The following is a 19,989-nucleotide window of genomic DNA, read 5'->3' as shown; positions in this document are numbered from 1 at the left end:
GAAGTACTTAAACTCCTCCACTTGAGTCAGTAACTCACCTCCCATTCGAAGAGGACAGTCCAGCTTTTTCCTACTGAGGACCATTGCCTTAGAGGTACTGACCTTCATCCCTGCCATTTTCACACTCAGCTGCAAACCATGCCAATGTACTGTATACTGGAGTAAACAGCCTGATAATGCCAACAGGACCACATCATCTGCAAAAAGCAGTGATATGATTCTAAGGCCACAGAACTGGACTACCTCCCCACCTGGACCTCAATATCCTATCAATGAAAACCACAAACATCATTGGAGACAAAGCATCACCTTGGCAGAGTCCAACACCCACTGGAAATGGTGTTGACGTTTTTCCAAGTATGCAGACACAGCTCTCACTGTGATTACAAAGAGACCAAATAGCCCATATTAGGAGCTCTGGAATCCCATACTCTCTCAGCACACCCTACAGAATCCTTCAAAGAACACAATCATACACCTTCTTTAAGTCCACAAAATACATGTTTACCAACTGATTGTATTTCCATGCCCCCTCCAGAATCCTCATGAGGGTAAATAGCTGGTCCACTGTTCCACAGCCTGCACAGAATCCACAATGTTCCTCCTGGATATGAGGTTGCACAACTGGGCAGGGTTTCTTTTCTAGTACCTTGGGATAAGCTTTTCCAGGGAGGCTGAGGAGTGTGATCCCCCGATAGATGGAGTACACCCTTTTGTCCTCCTTTTTAAAAATGGGGACCACAATCTGGGTCTGCCACTCCAGAGGCACAGCTCCTGCATGACCACACAACATTGAAATGGCATGTCAGCCATGACAGCCCAACAATGTCCAGCGCCTTTAGCATTTCTGGGAAGATCTCATTCACCCCCAAGGCTTTGTCACCATGGAGTTGCTTAATTACTTCAGTGACCTCCCTCAGGGAAATGGATATTGATCCCCCATCAACTTCTGGCACTGCCTCTCCACAGATGGCATGTCTGTCAGGTTCAGGAGCCCCTCAAAGTGTTTCCTCTCTGCCAGACAACAGCCTCAGTTTGGATCAGCACTTCTCCACCCTTATTGAGATTTGAGAACATCCTGGGTGAATCCCTGCATGATGATTTGCCAGAACCTCTTTGAGCCCGATCGATAATTGTTTTCCATGGTCACTCCAAACTTCTCCTACACCCTGGTTTTAGCTTCCCTAATCACCAAGGCCACAGCCCATTTGGTCTGATGGTACCGCCCTGCTGTTACGGGAGTCTCCAGTGCCAACCATACACAAAAAACAGCTATTTTTTTTTCAGTCTAATTGTCACTGTATTAATCCCCTAGGGGAAATTGTCTTTTTTGACCTTTGGGGGTCAGAACGCAGAGTTAGCCATTGGATTACACAGAAAAATTATTTTAAGATTACACGATGCACTTTAGTGGATATTTGTTATTAAATAAGAGCATGTAAATTTTACAAACGAGACTTACATATTTATTTAAATCAAAAAACTGCAATAAAATGAATATACTTGAACCTTTTCAAGTTAATGAAAATAATTCACATTAAGTACAACCCGTCTTTTTAAGGTATTATGCTGTATATGACTATTTCCCTTAAACAGTATCTAAATCACTTTAAATGTAAAAAAAAAAAGACTTATTTTAAGGTTACTTGATTCCGTTGGATGTAAATTTTGTCATACAATGAAATGTATAAATCTTAAAAATTGCACCCAAATATTTTCTTCGTTACATTTTTGGTGCTTTTGAATAACAGCTGCTCATTCCGTTTTCCATTGTAAGCCTTTGGATAAACGCTATACGAATAAAGGAAGCTCGCTTCCAGCTAACACTTGAGTACCTGAAGTTCAAGGGATTCCGCTTTCAAATGCGCACTCCGATCAAATCGTTAGGCATATTTAAACAACCAATTAGGTCACATATGAAGAAAGATCCGTGAAAAAGCAGTGGAAAGGGAGCAGCGAATCACCTGAACAGCAAAAGGCAAAAGTGGAAGACACAAGGACAGTGGCCGAGGAAGCGCCCGAACAAAGCAAAAAAGATCAAAAACAATAGGAAAGTTAATGTGCGCTGCAAGTGCGCTTCGTACACAAAGGGGCGCGCCCGCCCGGATGTCGAAGTCTGATCATTCTGTCTGCTCGCAGCATCTGGACGCGAAGGAACGCGCATTTTCCGCGGTGTGCACACAGAGAGATGATCGTTCTTATTGCTGATGGGGCGCGCGCTCCGGACACTGTGTACAGAACAGACTGCCCGCCATGAACACCCCGCCCAGAGCTCCAAAAGGGCAAGGAGAGCAAAGGTAACTCATGGAAAAAGTGCAGTACACGATGTGAAAGTACGACGTGCAAAATAATCAAAAGAAGTGAGACTTCCCTGAGTTAAAGGAGATGCCATAACAAAAACAAGCAAACAACCGGTGCAACTCAGCGTTACAAAGGAAAATATTAAAATAGCGAAGACAAAATCTCATTCACCAAAGGCCAGAGATCATCCAAAATCGAAAAGACTTTGCATTAGCAAATGAAGAAATTATTTAGGAATTCTGTATCTTTGCTGGGACGTGTGGTTGCTCACTGAGCCTTTGCTCGACCAACTGTAATTTAATTCCGTGGATGGTTCTTTGCACATGAGATTCGGTCTTTGTGCTTGGAAAATATTTCTAATATGTGGACAAAACATCATCTGTAATGTTTATTATGTTATGTGTGTGAATTGATGCCATTTTAGCGCATGCAGTGCGCGATTTGCCGGTTTGCTGACCAATGTCGTGTACCGATTAGACTCTATTCCTCTAATAGAGCGCATTCTTGCATTATCTGTGAACATCGCGGATGATCTTATCATTAAAAATCCTCTAACGTGCCATTCTACAGTCCTCACTTCACCAGGAAAAAAAATCTTTAACGTGTTAAACAGTAGAAATGTGCCTGCATGCATAATAAGTACAGCATTTATTTAGTCACAGATCACAACCCTGGTTACGAGCCCCGCGTGACTTTTGAAGCCTCCACTCAAAACGCTGACTTGTGGCTTTAGCGCAGTTGTCACTTCAATCACATTCTCTCACTAGAGCGCAGTTGTTTTATCTGACACAGCTGTCACTGACACGCATTGAGGTCTGGGAATGGCGGTGACAGCACCCAACTCTTTACGATTTTGCTCAAATTCACTGGCAAACTTTCCACATTTTCATATTGTGTATTAACTGCGGCTCTTAGCAGACGATCTATCACATCAGCTAATAAGTGTGGCCAACCGAGTTTAAAACAGGGCCCGTTAAGTGCACCAGGTAATTCGTCGGTAACATGCAGAAACAATCGCGTGTGGCACATTTCCTTTCCAAATTATAGCCGATTTCATGACGCAAATCAATGCCTACCTTTTAAAACGCTCAACCGTGCTGTTAGTGTGAAGCTGTACGAGTTAGTAGACCACGTCAACCTCGTGCTGCAGATCGCCGGTGTGATTTGCTCCTCCGTAGTATATTCCTCCACTCTGAATATTCATGAACAAATGCACACGGGGGCCAAATGACGTCATGCCGGACAGTGTGGGTGAACCAGCCGGACGCGTGGAGGTGTGTGGTTGGAGATGGGGGGAGGGACACGGTGAAAAAGTGAGAAATGAGAGGCTGACCACCGCAGCTCCCTCTGGAAAAATCCGATTCACTTTCACTTTTTCTTCCTGAGAACTTTTAAAAGTGACAGTGCGCTGGGCACCGACGCCATGTTCCCAGTATACATATGCAATGTAAATACTGTGACGGGCGGCCACAGCCATTACCAGGCCAGGGCACCAGCTGGATGGAAAGACCAGGGGAGAGAGCATCTGCAAGGCACTACATCCCCTGGGAAAACACAGGGCAGCCCTCCTGGGTGACTGTGGCACCATGGATTCCCACAGGGCACACTGGGAGATGGAGTTTGGCACAGCAGTATTGGGTTCAATGGGGACTGAGCCACCTGGAACACTCCCAGGGCCAACATAAAAGGAGCCGCCTCACTCTACTCAAGGAGCCAGAGTCGGGAGTAAAAGGGGCTTGCCAAGAGGAGGAGTGGAAGCGGATGACAAGGAAAGAACAAGAAGATAGAAGGGACTGTAAATTGTACTTGGTGCTCGTGTGGGGAGCAAGGAAAAGCGGCACCGAACCAAATAAACATGTGCTGTGCTGCAACTCGTGTCTCTGCCTGTCTGTGTCAGGTTAGGGCAGCTGTATGCACCCCGGTGGTCCATAATAAACACATGCACACGTGTGTGTGTATATATATATATATATATATATATACTGTATATATATATATATATATATATATATATATATATATTCATTGCATTAGTAGTCTGAGTCTCGATGACCTGAATTGTCAGGCTTGTGGTTGGTCTGCTATTCGGCAAACATCCACCACGGTGCCCTCTTTCAGTTGCGAGAAGCAGATCATCAACAACAACAACAACAACATTTATTTATATAGCACATTTTCATACAAACAGTAGCTCAAAGTGCTTTACATATTAAAGAATAGAAAAATGAAAGACATAATTATAAAAAATAAATCAACATTAACATCGAATAAGAGTAAGGTTCAATGGCCAGGGGGGACAGAAAAAACAAAAAAAACTCCAGACGGCTGGAGAAAAAATTAAATCTGTAGGGATTCCAGACCATGATACCGCCCAGTCCCCTCTGGGCAATCATCATGGAATGTTGCATAGATTACTGTCAAATAATGCAGAGTACGTGACATTTGTTTCGCCCTCATCTGGGCGCATTAGGCATACACACTCTACTGCTCCAACTATGCAACATTCCATGAGGTTCTCTTTTCACTTTGGCGACAGAGTCACTTTCTTTCAGCTTTATGCTGTAGCCTCGGCACTTCCGGGCTGGACTGACAGACACACACACTTCTATGCATAGATGGTTATTGTGACGGATGGTCAGAGCCCATGCCTGGCCGGGACGCCACTTCAACACATCTGCCAGGGAGACAAGTGTGGGAAGCCCAGTATCTCCCCCCTGGACGCTAGATGGCAGCATCCCTGGGTTGCAGCGGTGCCTCGGACTCTCCCAAGGCCTCATGGGGGTTGGAGTTCTGTGCAGCTCTGTGGGGTTCCGCAGGTGCCGCTAGGGGGTGCTGGAACAGGAGCTGCTGGTCCCTTTTGGGCACTGGTTTCACCTTACCCATAAGTGACGGCAATCAACCACCTGGAGCACTTCCGGGTACCCAATAAAAAGGAGCAAGAGATCACCACTCAGCGGCCAGAGTCAGGTGGAGGTGGACAAAGCTTGTGGAGTAGTGGTGGTGGAAGTAGGAGTGATTTTGTGGTAGTGCTTGGTGACTGTACTGTATTTTGGGACTGTGTTGTGGCTGGAGGGATCACAGGGAAGACGTGCCCTCCAGCTGAAGAAAAATAAATAGTTTATTTGTTTTTATGCGTGCCTCTGAGTCAATCTGTGTCGGGTCAGGCACAATATAGCGCCTTTCTTACATTATATATAAGATATATAAGACTTGTCAAGGCTTACATTGATATGTGGATACAAATGAACTTTGCAATGTGCAATAAAACCTCACAAACCTTACAAGAACTAGTGAAATAATAATAAAACAAGGAAAAAAAAAAATCTATAAACAAACTGTGCAAATCTAGCGCATGGCAAAACAATCTACCAAAACAATGAAAAGAGTAAAGAAATACGTGACAAACCCCATTGTCTCTACAAAACAAATAACGATAGCTAAAATACCTTGACCATTAAAATACATATGCATGTGTACAAAGATACTTAAAATCCCCTTAAAAAATAAAACCACTTTAATAATTAAAACCTACCATATAAAAGTAAACATCTGAGGCACGTGGATTTTACTCGCTCACTGCAACACCCACTTCACCCCTGATCTCTTCACACACCTGGCTTCAGACCTTTTCTAGGCCATTTTATGCAGGTGGGTGAATTAATCTCATAAAGAGACGACACCCACCTTGTTCAAAAAGCATGACTTTTTCCATCCATATTTATCTTTCTTAGATTCTTGCCCCCTTTAATTGATCATTGGCCCAATGATGATGCCACTTCTACTATAAAAACCCATCTTCACATTGCGGAAGTACTTGGACAAAAGAGGATCACAGTTCCATTATTCCTCCCCAACCAGGAAGACCTCTATTCTAACAGTCATCCCCTAGCAATATTCAGATTTTGGAAGTGGATATGGATTGGAATGTTTTCCTGCTTTTTCGAATTGACCTCTTCAAATTAGGTAGTGGATGGTCTGTTTTGTGAGGTACCACATCAATATCTTCTTGCTTTTCCAAAGGAACTTCAAGTTAATCTCCCGATATTTCTGTTGTACTGCTGTGCCTTTTTTGAGATGGTGTTACCCATGCTTCAAATTCTCTGTAATCTTCACTAAAAATCTAAGTGGCCAAAGATATTTTTAGTGCTTCTGAGCCCAGATTCTTTTCTAAACATTGTTGAACTTCTGGACAGAGTCGCAATTCAGAAAGGTTCACATTAATAGGTGGCTTAGACCCGTCTACCGGCACAATTGTATACATGTGCTTAACACTATCCCAACACTCAGTATGGCATATCTTTCCAGATATCCTATATCTCTTGCCTTCCTCTGAAATTATAGTTCCTTATGTATACAAACTGTCCATCTAAAAGACAACTGTCCTTTGAAGGAGAACCATGATACTGTTGTCTCCGGGCTGCTTGGATCTCCAGGTACCAATTTGCTGCTTCAAAAGCTAACTTTTTAGTTTCCTAATGTTCCTGAATCCATTCTCCAATGGCCATTTCCGCACAGAAGTCTGACTTGTTCCCAAGTAACCAGTCTACTGGAGGTCTGTGTGATCTCCCAAACACAAGAAAAAAATGGAGAATATCCTGTTGATTGACTTTCAGTCGTGTTGTAAGCAAAAATCACCTCAGATAAATCTGCTGATCAGTTCCTCTTTTTTCAGTTGATAGAGTTTGCAAGAAATTGTGTAAAGTTCTACTCAGCTTTTCACATGGTCCATTCCCTTGAGAGTGATATGGGGTGGTCCTGCTTTTCTTCATACCATACATTACACACAATGAAGAAACTACTTGTGCTTCAGAACTTCTGAATTCTTTCTGAGATACCACATCTAAAGTGCCATTCCTTTATTAGAACACTGGCCACATTTATTGCTTTCTGATCTCTTGTTAAACCTGCTATTGTAAACTTTGTGAACACATCTGTAATAATCAAAAAAATTTCGATTCTATCTTGTGAAGGCTTAAGCATAATAAAATCCCTGGCGACAACTTCCAAGAGCTTACTTGCTCTCAAATCACACTTTGCAACTTTCACCTTAGGTTGAATACCTTTGGCTATTAGGCATCACTTAGAGTTTTTACACAATATTGTGATCTCATTTTTAGCCAATAACATTTTTCTTCTACTAGATGAATAGCTTTCTCAAATCCCAGATGACCATGATTATTATGCAGAAGGGTAAGTACATATTCTTGAAAACTTTTTGGCAACACTATCTGCTTTTTCAATCTTCCATCCTTATTCACCATTCTTCACAACACTTCAGCTTGTTCTTCTATCATTTCCCATTCCCGTATCAAATGAAGTGTCTGTTTTAACTCCACCTCATTCCAAGGGATTTGGTGAATCAACTCTCTTCCAAAATTAAAAGAATTTATCCAATAATTTAATCTAGTTCTTGTATCTCTCTTAATTGCTCTTGTGAAAATTCCAAAAAGGATGACACACTCTGCACCAAAGCATAATTGCTCCGAACCCATGGTGAGTGACATCTACTTCGACAAATACAAGTTTAACTGAAATTTGCATATGCCAACACCAAGGAAGAAATTAACTTTGCTTTTAATTTCTCGAAGGCAACTTTACAATTTTCATGCACAATCAACAATGGGACCTGTGGAGATAATTTAGCCTTTTTCCCTTTCATACCAGCCCTTTTTGTAACAAAGTGAGGTAGAGGAGCTACAATCTGTGCAAACTCATCTACAAATCTCAGAAATTATCTCAGTTCCGTACTAGTGGGGCATCTCTGACAGCTTGTATTTTCTCAGGATCAGTTTTTACCCCATCTTTAAAAATAACATATAACAAACACTTTACTTCATCCTTAAAAAGAGAACATTTACTAGGATTTACTTTTAGGCCAAATTCTTTAAGGTGGCTAAATGCACGGTCCTGATATCTCACTATTATAATTACAAAATCTTGAGTCAAGACGTGATCTTCTTGGAAAGACACTTTGACATCCCGCAAGATCAGACTTTACAACCTTTGGGAGCAAGACCCGTGAGACAGTGACTTTTGGACGTCACGTCCTACTTACAAACAATTGAAAACAAGATTACAAACATCTAACCTCGTAGTTATTGGAATGCAAATGGCAGATACAATTCATGAGCACCCAGCTCTTAAAAATTTTATACGTTCTAGATGGCACGTCAACGACTAAGCAAAGAAGAAAGTCGAAAAGAGACACAAAAGCTTTGGAAAGAAAAGAAGGCAAAAAAGAATAATAATGTGCAAATTCAGAAAATAATAATCAGCCCGGAGCAAATGGAATTGAAAACCTCATAGGTCCAATCGGGTTCTGAAATAAAAGACTTCATAAAGACGTTCAAAAACATTGGCACGATACACATGCAGAGCAGGTAAGAGATTATGAAAGCAGTGGAATTCGATTTGCTCAAAAATAAAAAAAACAGCGTGATACACATGCAGAGCAAGTTAAAGAATATAAAAGTAGTTAAATTCTAAAGTATCAAAAAAAAGAAAGTAAAGATTGCATTAGCACAAACAAATGGAAATTATTACTCGGTGAAATAATGGAACAGCAAAAAGAGATCGAATATATGGACATTGGTGATATGTCAGAAGCATGTAGATATTGTAAGGCTTTAAAGTTTAAGTCGGAGACTTGTAGATCGTCTAATTCATGTTGCCATCAGGGAAAAGTAATGTTGCCTCACAATGAAGAGGCATATCCGCGAGAATCAAAAGATTTGTTGTTTGGTGAAAGTGAAATCCACAAACACTACAGGCAAAATATTCAAGTGTACAATAAACATTTCGTGATCGCATCATTCAATGCTCAAAACATAAATTTACACAATAATGGACCATATGCTATGAGAATCTGTGGTCCTGCAACAATTAAAGCTATCAACCACAATTCGGTCAGGTCTATATTTATGATCATGGAGAAGTGATGCAACATAGAATTGAAAGAGTATGTAACAATTCCCATGAAAATAATGATCTCTTTAAATTATATAGCCGGTTAACCAAACTCGGGGGTAGGCGAGCAAAGCGAGCAGGGGGCGGAGCCCCCTAGTATATAAGATATATATAAAGCCTTAAATGGCCAAGATCCAGCTTACTTATCTGAACTTATTAGGACTTACAAACTCAAAACATACATTAAGACCTGCTTATGATTCCAATGATTAATAAAATAACAGTGGGAGGTTGTGCTTTTAGTGGCAGGGCCCCTAAACTGTGGAATGGTCTGCCTGCTACTATAAGAGATATCCCTTCAGTCTCAGCTTTCAAATCCCAGCTGAAGACTCACTACTTCAGTTTAGCACACCGTGACTAGAGCTGCTGATTAACTGTATTCATTCAGTCATTAGCTCTAAAACATAAATATTACGATAGTTATAATCTGTTACTAAACCTCACCTATTCTGTTTCTCTTCTCAGTACTCAAATGTGGCACTTGGTGCCACTGCAACTACTGCCAAGTTGCTTTGCATGCCTAAAGTAAAGCCACCTCTAATGGAGGATCGCAGGAATCATTGGGTAGAGGAGTCCTTTCATTGGATTGACTGGCCAAGCACTGGCTCAGCTGTGGAATGGCCAATAGGGGAGGCAGCTTGATGGCCATGGTCTCCAGGACTCTGAACAAATCCAAATCCCATTATGTGATATCATCTACTGTTGAATTCTGCTCTGTACTTGTAATATTTCTATTGCATTATTATGTTGTATTGAGGATTACTTGTGTTTTGTTCTGTGTATTATATTGTATTTAACCCGTTTTTTGTTTTACATCTACTGCATGTCCAACCAACCTGGAAAGAGGTCTCTCTTTGAACTGTCTTTCCCAAGGTTTTTTTTTCCATTTTTTTCCTTACAAGTGTTTTTGGGAGATTTTACTTGTCTTACTAGAGAGTCAAGGCTGGGGCCCTGTCAAAATGCAGGGCCAGTTAAAGATCATTGTGGCACTCTTTGTGTGATTTTGGGCCATACAAAAATGAATTGTATTATATTGTATTGTATTGTATGACAACATCCTCCAAATAAAGCAATAATGATTCATCACCCAGGATTCTCTCCATCAACAGTGGGAACATACTAGGGCCATTGCAAAGACCAAATGGCATTCGATCGAATTCAAACAAGCCAAAAGACGTACAAAATGCCATTTTGGGTCTGTCCATTTCAGCAGCTTCTAACTGGTTATATCCGCTTGCAAGGTCTATGGAAGAAAACCAACAAGCGCTATTCAAGGCATCCAAAGATTCTTCAGTCTGACGAAGTGGAAAGGCATCCTGTCTCATTTTTGCATTCCACATCCGGTAATCCACACACATACCAAGGGAACTACCACAATAGGGGAAGAATAGGGAGTGCAACTCTCTCTGACCACCTCTTGTTCTAACAACTGTCAAATATGGGCCTTACCCTTCTCATACTGAACAGGTGGAAGTCTATCTTTGATGAAACAGGACTTCATCGATAATGGGACTCTTGTGCTGTATTACCTCACTAAAGCCCAAATCATGTGGTCACCACTGGAAATCACAGATGCATGTTTTTCCAACAGTCACTTTAACATTTTCCCCCTGGCCATTATCAAGCCCAGGGAAGGAGAAATTTGTCACCATGTCCCCAACCACTACCTGATATTCCACAAGCACTTGATGCACATTCACCACTGTTTCTCCCTTTTCTTCCTCCTAATAAAAAGCTACTTCTGTTTCAAAAAGGGACAACCTCTGCACCATTCAACTTTGTTTACCACATTCGAGGTATCCTTCAAACATTCTGCTTGTCCAGATTTAAAACTGGAACATACAAAATACCCTCTCTTACACTACTATATGTGCAATTTATCATAACATCTGGAAGGAGACATCTTTCTTCTAAACTTAATGGCTTCACAAGGACTGAATACTCCAGCTCCTTTATAGTTTGTAAACCAGATGCCTAAACCATGTGCACCATACCCGCTTGAATTCTTTGCAGCACAGGACCCCCCACTTTCATAAACAGACCTTCAGTATGTAAATAAAGCTACTTGAATACCTCCAATGCTTTTACCCATTCACTAGTACTTAGTTTAAACCTGCTGGTTACAAATTTCTACCCCTTGTTGGAGAAAACAATCATGACAATGATGGATAATCCCAAGCAAACCAGGAACTGCCCTATTTCTCTCCCTAGAAAATGAAGTACCAGATTCTTCAGAATCACCAGAAACTTCTAACCCGTGGCAACTATACTGCTCAAAGAAATTAAAAGAACACTTTTTAATGAGAGTGTAGCATCAAGTCAATGAAACGTCTGAGCTATTGATCTGGTCAGTTAAGTAGCAGAGGGGGTTGTTAATTAGTTTCAGCTGCTTTGGTGTTAATGAAATTAACAACAGGTGCACTAGAGGGGCAACAATGATATGACCCCTAAAACAGGAATGATTTAACAGGTGGCGGTCACTGACATTTTTCCATCCTCATCTGTTTTTTCACTAGTTTTGCATTTGGCTACAGTCAGTGTCACTACTGGTAGCATGAGGCGATACCTGGACCCTACAGAGGTGGCACAGGTAGTCCAACATCTCCAGGATGGCAGGCACATCAATATGTGCCATTGCCAGAAGGTTTGCTGTGTCTCCCTGCACAGTCTCATGGGTATGAAGGAAATTCCAGGAGACAGGCAGTTACTCTAGGAGAGCTGGAACAGGGCCGAAAAAGGTCCTTAACCCATCAGCAGGACCGCTATCTGCTGTTTTAGGCAAGAAGGAACAGGATGAACACCGCCAGAGCCTACAAAATGACCTCCAGCAGGCCACTGGTGTCAATGTCTCTGACCAAGCAATTAGAAACAGACTTAATGAGGGTGACCTGAGGGCCCGGCATCCTCTAGTGGGCCCTGTGCTCACTGCCCGCCTGGCACCGTGGAGCTCAATTGGCATTTGCCATAGAATACCAGAATTGGCACGTCCACCACTGGCACCCTGTGCTTTCACAGATGAGAGCAGGTTCACCCTGAGCACATGTGACAGACGTGAAAGGGTCAGGAGAAGCCTTGTAGTACATTATGCTGCCTGTAACATCGTTGAGCATGACTGGTTTGGTGGTGGGTCAGTGATGGTATATCTGGAGAGGCATATCCATGGAGGGGTGCACAGACCTCTACAGGCTAGACAACGGCACCTTGGCTGTCATTAAGTATCAGGATGAAATCTTTGGACCATTTGTCAGACCCTGTTCTGGTGCAGTGGGCCCTGAGTTCCTCCTGGTGCACAACAATGTCCGGCCTAATGTGGCGAGACTATGCAGACAGTTCCTAGAGGATGAAGGAATTGAAACCATTGACTGGCCCCAATGCTCGCCTGGTCCATACAACAGTTGCACCTCAGACTGTCCAGGAGCTCAGTGATGCGCTGGTCCAGATCTGGGAGAAGATCCACCAGGACACCATCTGGCACCTCATTAGTAGTGTGACATTGTCAGGCATTCATACAAGCATGTGGGGGCCATACAAACTACTGAATATGATTTGGAGTTGCTGCAGAGAAATTTTGGCAAAATTGACTCACCTGCCGCATCATTTTTTCACTTTGATTTTTGGGGTGTCTTTGAATTCAGCCCTTTGTATGTTGATAATTTTCATTTCCATCAAACGATGTCGCATCCTTTCCTTCCTAACACATTACCCAGTCCATATCAGTATAGATAACCAGCAGGATTTTTTTCCAATTGAGATCTGATGTGTTTTCAAAGTGTTCCTTTAATTTTGTTGAGCAGTTTATATCAATTTCAAAATAACTCACATATAGAAGCTCTAGCCCATTAGCTGCTTTAAGTTGAAGCCAAGCACAATCATTAAACAACTCCAAGGTTCAAAATTCTATTTCAATAAACTTTCTGTAGTCATTGTTACCTTGGATCCAGTATAAAGGTAACATACTACAGTACCCCTCCCATTATTAAATTCACTGCAGGATTTTTTTTTGCACAGATTGTCTCCACAGTTTAGTTTGATTCTGATTCTCTTGGTATGAGTTTGGCAGAAGACCTCCCATTGCATTGCTGTGAACAACAAGAGTGGTTCATTTTCTGCTGGTCTCTTTATCCTGATTGCTCACCTTTGTTACCTCTTGCACTGTAACCTGCATATTCTTCCTGCAGTTATGGATGAGATGCCCACTTTGCTCACAATTAAAGTCAATAGGTAACCCATTTATATTACAAGCAGGTTGACACTACCTCATAGACTTGGACATTGGTACTGCACCTTTTCGATTGTTCTTGCTTAGGTTTTGCCATTTCAAGCATTTCACTTCTGATTTTTCACTTAAAGAAATGCATCTAAATACACCATTCCAGTACAAAAACAATTTGTGCCCAGGAGACCCCCTCTCCCCTTCTTCTGTCCAGTGAATAGCCTCTGCTCTGAAATCAAAAGAAGAGATATCTGGTTTCTGCTGTACCAATTTTTAAGCTCCTGGTATAGGACACTATCAGGAACATTTTGGGCAAATTGATCTCTTAATGATCCCTATCAACAAGGCCTGAAGAGATTCTGGCAAACCATCAAGCGACTCTGAAAAGGAAGGCATGGATACACCCAGGCTGTTGTTTCAGCTGAAGCTCTAATTTTAGATGAGGATCTTTGGACCATGGAGGACATAATAGCTGCATTGACTATTGCAAAAGGCCGCAAAAAGCAGTTTAAAAATTTTACGTAATACCTTTATGAGCAATATTAAAAGAAAAAAACATTATATGCGCTTTTCCTTTATTTTTTTAAATATTAGGATATGCAATTTGTATGTAATTTTTATATCCTCCTTTACTTGCTTTTTTTTTTTTCTTGGTGTGTGTGTGTTTACTCTGCAATGGACTGAGGTCCTGTCCAGGGTTTGGTCCTGCCTTGTGCCCTATTCTAGCTGGGACAGGCTCCAGCAGACCCCCATGACCCTGTTCAGGATTAAGCAGATTAGCAAATGGCTGACTGACTGACTGACTGACTGCTGTCAGCAAGGGTGGAGACGTGTTGACCCGAACTGAGGATGTTGTCTGGGGGTGGAAGGAACACTTTGAGGAGCTCCTGAACCCAATGAACACGCTGTCTGTAGAGGAGGCAGAGCAGGAAGCTTAAAGGGAAGTAATTCCCATTTCCCTGAGAGATGTCACGGAGAGGTTAAGCAACTCCACAGTGGATAAGATCTGCCTTGAAATGTTGAAAGCTCTGGACATTGTTGGGCTGTCATGGCTGACATGCCTTTTCAATATTGTGTGGTCATGGAGGAGCTGTGCCTCTAGATAGATAGATAGATAGATACTTTATACTGATACAAAGAAATAATATTAAATTAAATAGTAATAAAAATGAAAAATGAAAAAAAAAATAAATAAATAAAAAAGCAGACAATAACTTTGAGTAATGTTAGCATTTACTCCCCCGGGTGGAATTGAAGAGTCGCATAGTGTGGGGGAGGAACGATCTCCTCAGTCTGTCAGTGGAGCAGGACGGTGACAAAAGTCTGTCACTGAAGCTACTCCTCTGCCTGGAGATGATACTGTTCAGTGGATGCAGTGGATTCTTCATGATAGACAGGAGTTTGCTTAATGCCCGTCGCTCTGCCACAGATGTTAAACTGTCCAACTTTACTCCAACAATAGAGCCTGCCTTCTTAACAAGTTTGTCCAGGCATGACTCTAGAGTGGCAGACCAGGATTGTGGTCCCCATTTTTAAAACGGGACACAAGAGGGTGTGCTCCAACTATAAGGGAATCACACTCCTCAGCCACCTTGGAAAATCATCTGCCAGAGATCTATAGACTCCGATCAGCCGTGGACCCTCAGACCCACAATGAGCAATGTGGAACAGCGGGCCAGCTCTTTACCATCATTGGGGTTCCTGAAGAGGGCATGGGAGTACACCCATTCAGTCTATATGTGTTTTGTTGACTTAGAGAAGGCATATAACCGCACTCCTCAAGGGATTCTGTAGGGGCTGCTTGGAGAATATAGGGTTCTGGGGCCCCTAATAAGGGCTATTCGGCCCTTGTATAATCAGAGTGAGATCTTTGTCCACATACTCGGAAAAACATCAGCACCATTTGCAGTGGGTGTGGGACTCCACCAGACCTGTGCTTTGTCTCCAATCCTGTTTGTATTTTTTATGGCCAGGACACAAAGGAACAACCAGAGTGGGGAGCGGGTCCAGTTCGGTGCCCTTAGAATTGCATCACTGCATTTTGCAAAAGATGTGGTCCTGTTGGCATTATCAGACTTTGAACTCCAACACGCATTGGCATAGTTTTGCGACCAAGTGTGAAGCAGAAGGGATAAGTATCAGCACCTCCAAATCTGAGGACATGGTCCTCAATAGAAAGAAGGTGGTCTATCCTTTTTGAGTGGGAGATGAGTTACTGCCTCAAATGGAGGAGTTTAAATACCACAAGTGAGAGAAAAAGGGATGGTGAGAGATCAACAGATGGACTGGGGCGGCGAGTGCAGTTATATGGTCACTCTACTGATCTTTAATGCTCAAGAAGGAGTTGAGTCAAAAGGCAAAGTCAATTTAACCAGTTAATCTATGTCCCTACCCTCACCCGTGGTCATGAGCTTTGGGTAATGAACAAAAGAATGAGATTGCGGGTGCAAGTGGCCAAAACTAGCTTTTTGCAAAGGGTGGCTGGGCTCTCCTTTAAAGATAGGGTGAGAAGTAGTGACATCTGAGAGAGGCTCGGAGTAAAGCTGCTGACTCTCTGCATCGAAACGAGCCATTTGAGGTGGTTCGGGCATCTGATATGGATGCATCCTGTATGCCTCCCTCTGGAGATTTTATGGGCACAACCAGCTGGAATACGACCCCAGGGAAGACTCAGGGCATGCTGTGAAGATTATAACTCCCAAATGGCGTGAGAACAACTTGGGATCCCAAAGTATGAGTTGGCAAGTGTGGCTGGGGAAAAAGTACTTTTGGGCTTCACTGCTGAAACTGTTACTCCCGCAACCCAGCTTTGGATAAGAGGTGGAAAATGACTGAATGCATGAACCTTTAACACGGCATCTTTATCAACAGCAAGCCCAGTTTACATTGAATTACTGCCTCCAATAATGACATTAATCCATGAAAATATTCGTTTAGTGATTCCCTCTCCAATTGTCTACAGTGAAAAAAAACATTTCTGTAACTTTGCAAACAAAAGTGAAATCCCAAAAAACATTTACAATATTGCAAATTTTTTTCACAGATTATTACATTCTACACAACAGTGATATAATAATAATAATCATAATAATAAAAATGCATTTTATTTATATAGCACCTTTCCCATATTTTATCTTTCCATGTGTCAGTCTTTCTAAAATTGTTCATAAATGAAATCTGCTTGTTCTGAAGGGTCATCAGACAAGCACTCATGACATTTTCAATTTCATCCCTCCTTTCATACAGCAATAAAGAATTAGGATTTGCTTGTCCACAAAAATTTGCACATTTATTATCTTTCCGAACAGAAACCACTTTCTCTTTACAAGGTTCCATCAACGCACCCTGAGCCAAACCTGACAGTCTCTCATTTTCTTGCTGGAAGATTTCAGTTCTCTCTCTTCCATTAATACTTGGGGTTCTCACTGCAGCTCCTCCACTGCCGACACAGCATCTTCTGTCCAAGGGCAACACACCCAGAATCTTCTGGCATTCGACTGTACAACGATTCTCATGGGGGCTTGAAGCCAAAGGTTAGGAATGTGTTTCTGCCACCTATGAATTTCATTTAACTTTACATTATTTTATACTTTATATACCATAAAACTTTGATGACTAAGGCCATAAATAGACACACCTAAAACAACTGAAATGGACTGACAGACAGAAAGAGATGGAGAAATAAAGTGAGACAGATGGAGCAGCTCAAGGGGGCCATTAACAGGCTGCAGTTAACAGATGCCAACGTACTCCAAGAGTGGTAACTGTCGACAGGTGGTGAGGGGCCACTGGGCCGCTAAGAAATGTCTGACTGGGTTAGCAGAGAAGGGAGTCCATGTTTATTTATAGCTTTTTCTTATTTTGGAATCAAGGAATGAATGATCACTTTTAGAGGACTGGCAAACATTACTGAAGGCTGAAGATCAGCTGACATCAAAACAAGAAAAGTGGATTTGTTTTTAATGTTATTTGTCTCCATCTTAGTATTTCTGTACTAAAACGGATAACCTGTATATTGTAATGTGTGTGTGTGTGTGAATGTGCTATAAAATATCGGTCAATCTATAATCTATTGTAGATGACATAACAGATAGAGAGGCATTTCGATTGGGATGAAGATTAATATTTTACCCACCTGAGAGACCATAACAGAAGGGCAGCATTGATGGAGATACATCCAGGCCCTGATGATGTCTAATTCTGATCCCAGTTTGAGACAACGCCTAATGGATGGACTGGCGGAGTTCACCTACTAAATACAAATTATCTTACAGTACCTTGGGTGGCAGTGCTTCTCTGCAATGATCCCAGTTTGGACACCTGCAGGGTTGTATGGGGGATGTAGTTCTAAAGAACAGCCTTGTAGTTGTCCCCGAGTGCCCCCAGAGGGCTGTTTTGTCTTTTATTTTTTCATATATGCTTATCTATAGTTAATTGTACAGTTATGCTCATGTATATGTGAATATTTATACATCTGGATAAGGGCAAGGCAATTTAACCTCACAACAACGAGACTGGGATTGGAGCTCTCTCTTCCTGGAGTTTGTTCTCCTCATGTAATTTGTTGGTTTCCTCCAGATAGATACGTTTTCTCCTTTAGTCTAAAGATATTCAGGACTGGTGAATTGTTAATGTGGCTTGTGTATGTGTCTAAGTGTTGTTCCTAATCTGTGCTCAATGATTCCTAAAATTGTCTCCAGCTGCCCAGCAAAACCAGATATATTTAATAAATGGATGGATAATTTTGTATTATTATGCTATTATTCTCCCCTGGACTTACGTTTTTCTTTTTTTTTCCCTTTATTTTAATATTGTGAGTTTTCTGCTTAGGACACTTGAAGTGACAGTACAGCTACCGAGTGACAGACAGAGACAGGTGGAGGATGAGAACGAAGCCTCTTGGAGAGAAGCGCTGATTCGATCCGTTCAGCTGGTTAAATCCGTCAGGCTGATTTGTGACAACCGCAGATCACGTAGAGAGAGACCATCAGCAGGGTCACACAGATATGCTGGTCAGTCGAGTGGAAGACGCGGATTGAGACACGCAGGCAGGTACGTATTTGCGCCATAAACGAGAAGAAGTGAGGACTGGGCAGCCAGTCGTTAGAAACCCTCATCGGTGTGTCCGCTCTGCTCCTCACTTCCCCGTTTCTAACTTTATAAATGTCCGCACACTTCGCGCTGCTTCTGTTCTTTTCTATTTCGTGATTTTCTGCATGATGGCTGCACATCTGCGGCTAATAGCGCTGTCATCTTTCTTAAAGATTTAAGTTCGCTGCATTTTCGGGGTTTCTTTTCTTTCTCTTTAATCCGCGGTGCCTTCTTAGCTTCGCTAGTGACCGAAATTGTGCCCACCCACTGCCGTTTTTATTCGCCCCCTGTCAACCCGTAATCCTAACCTTGTGCACGTCACCCAGACTGACCAAGCCTCCCGTGTTTCTCTCTTGCCAGCCTGTCGGTGGTGCGTGCACGCGCCTTCGGAACCCGTCACGTAAAATTTCCGTTGGAGTTTGGAGAGAAACGTGAGGCGGCTGCTGATTTTCTTACTTAGCGCGCACGAAAAGAAATCAAAGAGTTTTCCTTCGTGAAAATAAAGAACAACCAACAAAAATGACGTGGCTCGCGATCTCTCCAAATGCAATTAGACCACAAATATGTAATTTATGGCTTAATGGATTATTCTTTTTTATTTCGTATTATTGACAATGGGTCAAAAGTCAACATTACTTCTCAACTCGCTAACTTTGCCTTTTGATTTTACGTATGCGCCATGGCTCACGCAGTCGTGCCCGTCGGCAATGTGCACGCTTTGTGGACGGCGTGGTTATTAGGTCAGCTGTCTCAGCTTATCGGTAGTATAGGGGAAATAAAGCCTCGTGAAGCCTTGATGCTTTCTTTCAGTTTGTGCCGGAAAAGATTCGAAGCTTTGAAGCCCCAATCCCAGAATGAACAGCGATATGTGATGGTTAACTGAGGTCAAGGCAAACCCTCAAGGGCGCAAGTGAAGCTGCCAATACTGTCCACTTTCAGAGCCACAGCGCCATACGTCACCGCAGTTGTAGACACAGACGTAGATAGACGCCGCATTCATCGTTGCCCCGTCGACACGATACGTAAGCGTGTCCGCCCTATTGCGAGTGGCAAAAGTGCCATTTAAACTACACTGAAAAAAATAATAACCTTCATTCAACTTAAAATAGTTAAGGTAATGATTCACAACTAATATTTTCAATCTTAACCAATATAATTCTTTTGATCTTATTGAACCCACAATTTTTAAGTTGAGACAAATCATTTAGAGTGATTAGGTAAAATTCACTTGTTTACTGAAGTAAATCTAGTTTTTAAGTTGTTACAATTTAAATAGGCTTATGTGTCGTAACCTGTTTTTATGCTATTAGAAATGTTCTGAACATAACACATTCAAATGCTGTACTTTTTAAATTTATTTTAAAAATCTAATGCAAATATTCAAGCATTTTGCAGTGTAAATCTTAAATATACAACAA

The 19,989-nt window shown here is 42.0% G+C and overlaps 1 protein-coding gene and 1 pseudogene across 1 annotated transcript in view; one reads left to right on the top strand and one right to left on the bottom strand.

Moving 5' to 3' along the window:
• The window catches only part of LOC120534486 (zinc finger protein 260-like), a 30,839-nt gene extending 27,381 nt beyond the window's left edge, over positions 1–3,458 (bottom strand). Inside the window, exon 1 of the mRNA XM_039762085.1 lies at positions 3,378–3,458. The gene's annotated coding sequence lies outside the window, so the exon portion shown is untranslated. The remainder of the gene's footprint in view (positions 1–3,377) is intronic.
• Positions 3,459–17,943: 14,485 nt separating this feature from the next.
• LOC120534691 overlaps positions 17,944–19,989 on the top strand; it is a 59,151-nt pseudogene continuing 57,105 nt past the window's right edge.

Source organism: Polypterus senegalus, chromosome 8 (assembly GCF_016835505.1).
Source record: "Polypterus senegalus isolate Bchr_013 chromosome 8, ASM1683550v1, whole genome shotgun sequence".
Classification (NCBI taxonomy): domain Eukaryota; kingdom Metazoa; phylum Chordata; class Cladistia; order Polypteriformes; family Polypteridae; genus Polypterus; species Polypterus senegalus.
Note: the sequence above shows the minus strand (reverse complement) of the source record. Positions and strands in the feature narration are given on the sequence as shown.